The sequence below is a fragment of the Schistocerca americana genome, chromosome X, assembly GCF_021461395.2.
Source record: "Schistocerca americana isolate TAMUIC-IGC-003095 chromosome X, iqSchAmer2.1, whole genome shotgun sequence".
In the NCBI taxonomy this organism is placed as follows: domain Eukaryota; kingdom Metazoa; phylum Arthropoda; class Insecta; order Orthoptera; family Acrididae; genus Schistocerca; species Schistocerca americana.
The window spans coordinates 954,415,106-954,423,766 of record NC_060130.1 but is presented as its reverse complement, the minus strand read 5'-3'; positions in this window follow the sequence as shown (position 1 = coordinate 954,423,766).

Genomic DNA, 8,661 nt, shown 5'->3' with positions numbered 1-8,661 from the left:
TATTTATACACTAGTTGCCCGAAAATGTTTCTCTCTGGTTTCCTCAAGTTACTCTTTGACTTTGTGGCGGGACTGTTTTGTAAACAGTGTGATATAAGAAAGTAGTTGTTGTTGAGTTATTTCGTATTTAGTGCTTCATTTTTCGCAGTGAAAATGCCTAGAGCTAAAGCAAAAGTATTTAAAAAGCGTGTGAACTGGCAAAAGAAAAGAAATAATGATTCATTAGCAAAGCAAAGCAGTTCATCATCATCACTGTTGGAAAATGTGAATCCACTTATTACTGATTTGCCGAACGAACTTACACCAAATGAAAACAGTGCTTCTCATAAAAAACTAAGAGATTTGGAAGAGAAATATAATTTAATTGATAGAGGGAATGAAGTTTTTGAACTCATTGATACGAATATATTGTGTGAAGCTCTTGAAAACAGTTTGTGCTGCAAAAAATGTCATGGAAACGTTTCTCTGAAAGTAGAATCCCATGTTGGCCTGGCTGCCCAGTTTAATTTAATATGCAGTGTTTGTAAATACAGCTGTAAGTTTCCAAGTTCGGTTTCAGTAACTGTAAATAATGGATACAAGAAAACTGAACTTTATAGTGTAAATATTGGGTTAGTTTATGGATTGCGAGCAATTGGTAAGGGCAAAGCAGCTGGTGATATGCTATGTGGTGTTCTAAATCTTCCAAGTGCACCTTCAAAGTTTGAAGCTTACAATTATGTACTAGGATCTGCAGTTGAAGATGTAGCACAGAAGTCAATGCAGGTTGCTGTGGAAGAAGCAGTGGAAGAAAATGACGGCAGTCGTGACCTCACAGTGGCGTTTGATGGCACGTGGCAGAAAAGGGGCCTCACCTCCAACAATGGTGTTGTAACAGCAACTAGTGTTGATACTGGCAAGGTTATTGATGTTGCAATAATGTCTAAATACTGTAGGTGCACAGGCAGGCTGAAAAATGAACACAGTGATGGCTGTATTGCTAATTATTATGGTAGTAGTGGTGGCATGGAGGTTGCTGGGGTGAAGAAAATTTTTCATCGCTCTTCACAGTGGTATAATGTTCGCTATGTCAAATATCTGGGAGATGGTGACTCTAAAGCATTCAAAGAAGTTTTGGAAAGCAAACCATATGGGAACAGTGTAAATATAAGCAAACTTGAATGTATAGGACATGTGCAGAAGAGAATGGGTGCCAGGCTGAGAAGGTTAAAATCAGTTATGAAAGGGAAAAAACTAGATGATGGGAAAACCTTGGATGGCAGAGGAAGATTGACTGATTCCATAATAGACCACATTCAGAACTGCTATGGCCTTGCAATCAGGCAAAATACAGGCAATCTTGAAGAAATGAGGAGAGCTATATGGGCTTTATATTTCCACACCGCATCCACGGATGAGCATCCACAACATGGTTTGTGCCCCAAAGGTGAAAACAGCTGGTGTAAATACAATAGGGGACTAACAACAGGAGAGAAATACATTCACCACCACAGTCTACCATCAGCCATCATGGCAGAAATAAAGCCCATTTTCAGAGATCTGGCTGACAGAAGTCTTCTGATGAAATGTCTTCACGGAAAAACGCAGAACCCCAACGAGTGCTTGAATAGTGTGATATGGCATCGTCTCCCAAAAACAGTGTTTGTCGGAATTAATACACTACATTTTGGTGTGTATGATGCTGTGGCAACCTTCAATCTTGGAAATATAACTAAATGCCAGGTCCTTCAAAAGTTGGGTATGTGTGTTGGTTCCCGTACGGTACGTGCTATGTTCTTTTTAGATCAGCACAGACTAAGGCATGCTGATAATATAATCAAGACATTAGTGAAAAAAGCAAGACAGGTGCAGAGGGGTGCCAAAAGAAGACTTGAAGATGATTATGAAGACTGTGAAGGGGGTATTAGCTACGGATCAGGAATGTTTTAATCTTCTTTCTCCGTTTCCCGTAAGTTTACTTTTTACTTCATCTAGGAACATTATCTCAGGTACTGGTCAACCTAGAAGTCTGAAATTTTTATGACGTAGTGACATAGGTCCCTATTACATACTGAAACAACGATTTTTTAATTACTTGATTTACAAAAGACTTAGGGGTGATAGTCTAGTAAAAAGCGATGGAAAAAATTTACTTAAAAATAAATGTACAATATCTCTGTAAGAAAATACTTTGACAATAAACTGTTGTTTCAGTATTGTTGTAACATATGAATGCACATACAGTAAAATTTTTACCTCTCTGTCTCCAGTAGTTTGTGAGAAAATGTTCCCTATAGTAGGCATATATTAACTTTGCGGGGATAGGTGATTCCGTATCCCCTTAACAGCGATACACAATAGCACGAATAGATTTGCTGATGAAGAGTTGACCGTTATGGACCTCGCATAAGATCACTGAATGCAGTGGAAGGGCAGCCCAACGACGCAAGGCTGATCTGTTTTCGCATCGCCGCCAATCACAGCACAGTATTTTTGAATCTGTACTTAGGTGCCTACAAGAAAAAAGGAAAGAAGCAAGATTAGATGTTAACGTCCTGACGACAAAGAGATCGTTAGAGACGGAGCACAAGCTCGGATTGTTTTGGTTAAATATGGGGAATGAAATTAGGCGTGCACTTTCGAAGGGGCCCGCATCTCGTGGTCGTGCGGTACCGTTCTCGCTTCCCACGCCCGGGTTCCCGGGTTCGATTCCCGGCGGGGTCAGGGATTTTCTCTGCCTCGTGATGGCTGGGTGTTGTGTGCTGTCCTTAGGTTAGTTAGGTTTAAGTAGTTCTAAGTTCTAGGGGACTGATGACCGTAGCAGTTAAGTCCCATAGTGCTCAGAGCCATTTGAACCATTTGAACTTTCGAAGGAACCACATCGGCATCTGAAAAATCACCGAAAACCTAAATCTGGATGGCCGGAGGCAGATTTGAGTGGACGTCCTCCCGAATGCGAGTCCAGTGTGCTAACCACTGCACCACCTTGCTCGGTGTCTATGAGCCTGTGTTTTGCGTTTCGCGTTCTGGTGAAGGCATATTACAGGCTTTTTTGCTGTCGTTTTCACAGAAATAAACGTAATTAGGGTAACAAACCAAATATATCATAATGAAATTTTTACTCTGTAGTGAGACAGCGGAGATCAGGGGTCCCTTATATGTAAATACTCAGACTGTTTTCCTGAACAAACACTGGTAGCAGTTATTTCTGTAAAATATCAGGGAATATGCGTGCGGAACGATTTGAAGTGGAATGATCATATAAAATTAATTGTTGGTAAGGCGGGTGCCAGTTTGAGATTTATTGGGAGAGTCCTTAGAAAATGTAGTCCATCAACAAAGGAGGTGGCGTACAAAACACTCGTTCGACCTATACTTGAGTTTTGCTCATCAGTGTGGGATCCGTACCAGGTCGGGTTGACAGAGGAGATAGAGAAGATCCAAAGAAGAGCGGCGCGTTTCGTCACAGGGTTATTTGGTAACCGTGATAGCCTTACGGAGATGTTTAGCAAACTTAAGTGGCAGACTCTGCAAGAGAGGCGCTCTGCATCGCGGTGTAGCTTGCTGTCCAGGTTTCGAGAGGGTGCGTTTCTGGATGAGGTATCGAATATATTGCTTCCCCCTACTTATACCTACCGAGGAGATCACGAATGTAAAATTAGAGAGATTCGAGCGCACACGGAGGCTTTCCGGCAGTCGTTCTTCCCGGGAACCATACGCGACTGGAACAGGAAAGGGAGGTAATGACAGTGGCACGTAAAGGGCCATCCGCCACACACCGTAGCGTGGCTTGCGGAGTATAAATGTAGATGTAGAAATATTGTCGGTGGTGTTCATGTTAAGCTTTTGTTTTACGTCCAAGAGGTCGACCTGCTTCGTGTCGTGCGATCTACGATACATGCTTTTGTGTTCTTGTATTTTTGTGTCATTGTTCTGTGTATAGGGGCCACTTGGAATTCTCCATACATTTCAAGTAAATGCGACCGTGTCCTTGCAAGAAGTGATACGAAGTGTCGTTGCCTCTCATTTAGAACGTATATGACAGGATCGCCAGAAACATACTGGTTATTTTGATTGCATTGATAGGTCATCGTATGATTTTGTCTAACACCTTGTACAACTATCTGCGAGCAATACATTACATTTTCTTCTGATGACAATCAGCTAGTAACTCTGGCTTTAACGGCTAGTGTTTCTGTCCTTGGTGCTCTGTGTGTTAGGCCGTGGTCTAAGGTTCGTCCCAGTGCCTAACATTACGTCTCCTAAGGCTAGGGACAGCCTTAGTGGTTATAAAGGCGTAGCCGATTATCAGACTCAAGCTGAACAAGCCAAACTGTTCACAAAGGGTGATTCCGTAAAGATGTTACAAACTTTCAGGGATGACGGAGAAGGGTAAATGTATCAATTTGAGTAAAGGGGCCCTGGTCCAGAAGCGATCGAGTCGAAAGATATGAACGAACATCTACTCAGGATCCGCCTTAGCCTTGCGCAACGCTCAAACTAAGGGCTCCAAAATCCGAATCTTGATCATGACTTACAAAATTCCGGCTGAATACCGCCCAGTACCTTCAGAAAATTTCCTCTGTTGATGGACTAATAACGGCGCACGTAACTCGATGCCCGAGAGACCTAAAATCCTAACTTTACGGCACAGTAAAAATAATTTCCATTTACCACAAGTTTCGCAAGATGTTTAATTTACGATAGTTGTTCAAAATGACGTCCCCCAGCGTCAGTGCAGGCATGGCATCTTCGCACAAACTTCTGCCGTACCCGTCCTGATAACGCCATATCGTTTGAACAGTGTCGCAGGCAGCGAGAATTCTTGCCAGGAGATGCTCTTCAGTCTCGACAGGCGTCTCGTGCATAAGACTCACATGGCGTCACAAGTAGAAATTAAGTGCAGCAAGGTTAAGTGAACTCACTGGCCACGAAACAGGACCTCCTCAGCCTCTCCAATTCTCAGGGAATGTCTCATCCAGGTGTTCACGAACGCTCAGTTCGAATGGAGGTGGGGCTCCATCCGTTGACGAATAACAGTGCTTGTTGGAAATGTGTACCCTACAACCTTAGTACCAACAGTACCAATATAAGGATTTCACTGTCAGGGGTATCAGAACAATTTTCGCTTATAACTTCCAACTCAGTCGTTTCCGGACCAGGGCCCCTACCTCAGGTTGATACATTTAGCCACCTCCAACATCCCTGAAGGTTTGTAACATCACGGAATCACCATGTGCGTAGACGAGCAACGGTCGGGTCGTGAAATTATCCGACCGGTGCCAAGCCGCGTCGACGTGTGTTACGGAGCTCGTAGTGCAGAAGATTGGTGCTGTTCGCTTTATATAGCAGTAAGGTTCACAACGTGCCTAATTTCAATCCATCTTTTCTGTTAGGATGTACAGAGAGGCGGCATAAATTCGTAAACACAAGAACAACTTTAACAGAAAAGACTAAAAAAACTGTGAGCCTTGGTGCTAAATAAAGCAAACAGCACTAAATCTTCAGCAGTACAAACTCCATAAGACACTTGGCCACAATCCTACGATCTTTGGTAGCGCTCTGATGACGTTACGACCTGCCACTGATAGCGAGTGTAGACTGAAATTATCATATGGCAGCTAATCTTGACAGATATGCTAACGCGTTAATGCGGAACAGTTTTGTCAAATGTGTGTGAAATGTTATTGGATTCAAATGTTAAGGTCATCAGTTCCTAAGCTTACACACTACTTAACCTAAATTATCCTAAGGACAAACACACACACCCATGCCCGAGGGAGGACTCGAAACTCCGCCGGGAACAGTTTTGCACTGGAAAAAAATTAGTTCCAATTTTCGCCACCAGGTGCAAATCTTGCGCTGTACAGCATCTTGTCGGCGTCTCCAGCGGTTAATAATAAAATCGGCATTACGCCTTTTTCACATTTTTGACCTTTCTACTCACGTCCCGTTCCTAATTCATTACATGTGGGAACATTTCTATACGTCTTCCTTGCATTCACAGTGGCAGATCGCAACTGATGGCCAAAATTGGAACTATTTTTTTCCATGCTAGTCGTTTCCTCATTAACGCATTAGAATATCGACCAGGTTTCGCTGCCATACGATAATTACAACCCACACTGGACCCCCTGAGTAATTGCACTTTAATTATAACCATCCGGTATAAACAGCTGGGCTTGCTGACTTTGTTTGGTTTCTAAAGACAACGAACTACGTCTTCATAGCCTTCGAGGATGTTGCCAGCATTAGGAGACGAAACGTTAGATACAGAAACATGCCTTCGACCACGACTCGAGACTTATACGAGGTTTGTCCGGAAAATACGTATAAAAGTTGAATAATGTCTTTATGTTACAAGTTGCAGTCACCGCCAGGTGGGACTACTGCTGTAATCAATCCCATCAACGCTCAGTTCGAGTCAGAGCACTCTGCGTGAAGGTGGGAGTGTGCGGCAGCTTGTTGACAGTTACCCTTTTTCACCTGCCGTCGGCATGGAGCTCTCTGATTGAGGAACAGCGCGTCAACATCAGGTTTGTTGCAAAGCTAGGCAAGAATGGCCGTGAGATTTTTGAGTGTTTGAAACAGGTTTACGGAGACAATTCTCTGAAGGAACCAACCGTGAACAAGTGGTTAAAAAGGTTCCGGGATGGCCGAGAAGAAGTGAACAATGACCCTCGCCCAGGACGCCCGTCGACATCGAGTTCCGATGCAAATGTTGAACGAATTCGGGCTTGTGTTCTTAAAGACCGTAGATTGACAGTCAGAATGATTGCTGACGAGTTGTTAATCTCCAAAACAATCGTTCACGAAATCCTGACACAAAAACTTGAAATGAAGAAATTGTGTGCGAAAATCGTACCGAAGCTCTTGACGCCAGAACAGAAAGCAAAGAGGGTTGAGTGCTGTGAGGATTGGTTGGAAGCAGAGGAACGAGGGGACTTTCTCAACCGAGTCATCTCTGGAGACGAGTCCTGGTTTTCCGAATTCGATGTGGAGCTCAAATCTCAAAGCAAGGAATGGAAACTAGCAGGAGAATCGAGAACAAAAAAGTCGCGAAAATCAAGGTCCAATGTGAAGACAATGTTGATTGTTTTCTTTGATTCTAGGGCATTGTTCACAAGGAATTTGTCAAATGGTTCAAATGGTTCAAATGGCTCTGAGCACTATGGGACGCAACATCTTAGGTCATAAGTCCCCTAGAACTTAGAACTACTTAAACCTAACTAACCTAAGGACATCACACACACCCATGCCCGAGGCAGGATTCGAACCTGCGACCGTAGCAGTCCCACGGTTCCGGACTGCAGCGCCAGAACCGCACGGCCACCGCGGCCGGCAGGAATTTGTCCCTCGTGGCCAGAGAGTGAACGGAAATTTTTACGTTGAAGTTCTGACACGTCTCAGAGCTGGTGCGGCCTGAGTTCGACCGGAGTTGGCAAAAGGGGGCAGGTGAATCCTTCATCACGACAATGCGCCCGCTCATACGTCGCTCGTTGTGCGCGAGTTTTTGGCCCGAAGCTCAATCACCGTGACAGACCACCCGCCTTATTCACCCGATTTAGCCCCGTGCGACTTCTTCATGTTCCGGAAATGCAAAATGGTGCTTCGGGGGCGGCACTTGCGAGATGTGGAAGCCATCAAGGCGGAAACGACACGGCAACTGAACAACATCACAACTGAAGACTTTCAGCAATGTTATCAACAGTGGAAACGACGTAGGCAGAAGTGTATCGCGTCTCAGGGCGAGTACTTTGAAGGAGACCATATTGTAATACCTGAATAATTGTAAAATAAAATTATTATCCAACTTTTATACGTATTTTCCAGACAAACCTCGTAAAACACCGGAGATGGCAGATTAAGTGCCAAGCACTAACGGACTGCAAGCCTAGCCACATAACACGGCGATGCGAATCAGTCTTCCTGTCGGCTTGTCGGTAATGCTGGCTCAAAGAGGTGTGAATGGATTGGCTGGCGCGTATGTACATAGCATCTTGGGCAGGCGGCAGCTGGGGACCAGGTGTCGGCCCCCAGCTGGCCCGCAAACGCGAACCGGTTCGCCAGCCACTGGTCACTGTTGTTTCTTATCGCCGGCCGCTGCACTTCCGCGTGCCTTATTGTATAACGGACGTTCCGTTCGGCCCTTTATTACTGGCGGACTCGCCAAACCTGTTTTTGTCCACTCTCTGAAAAGAGACGGGGGACCGGCCACGCAAAAAACAGCCGACTGGACGCGGAGAGCTTTGTTCTAGTGGACACACGTGCGCGTGCGTAAGAAAGGGGCGGGCCGCCCAAAGGGGTGCGAACCGGACAGACGAGTCGTGTCCAGCTACCTGGACCCACCGCAACAGCTGCCGGCGTGGCTGGCGCCGCAGGGGAGAACCGGACGCAGTTCGTGCCACGCGCTTCCCTTCGAACACTGCAGCTAGCCACGTTAGGGAACTCTGTAGCGTCGTGCTAAAGGGGGGAGGCTGGGGACGGAAGCCGGTCGTGACCTTGTCAAGGCAGCCACTAGGTCACCTAAAGCCGGATGGCCGCGCAGTAGCTACAATCTCGCCTCTCCAGTCTCAGTCAATTGTTCCACGTTGTCAGATTTCTGTCAATTAAGTTGGCGAACGGCTCTAAAGTGGTCGATGTTGTACTTTTCCACTACTAAACGAGTCTCTTCCGTAGGAC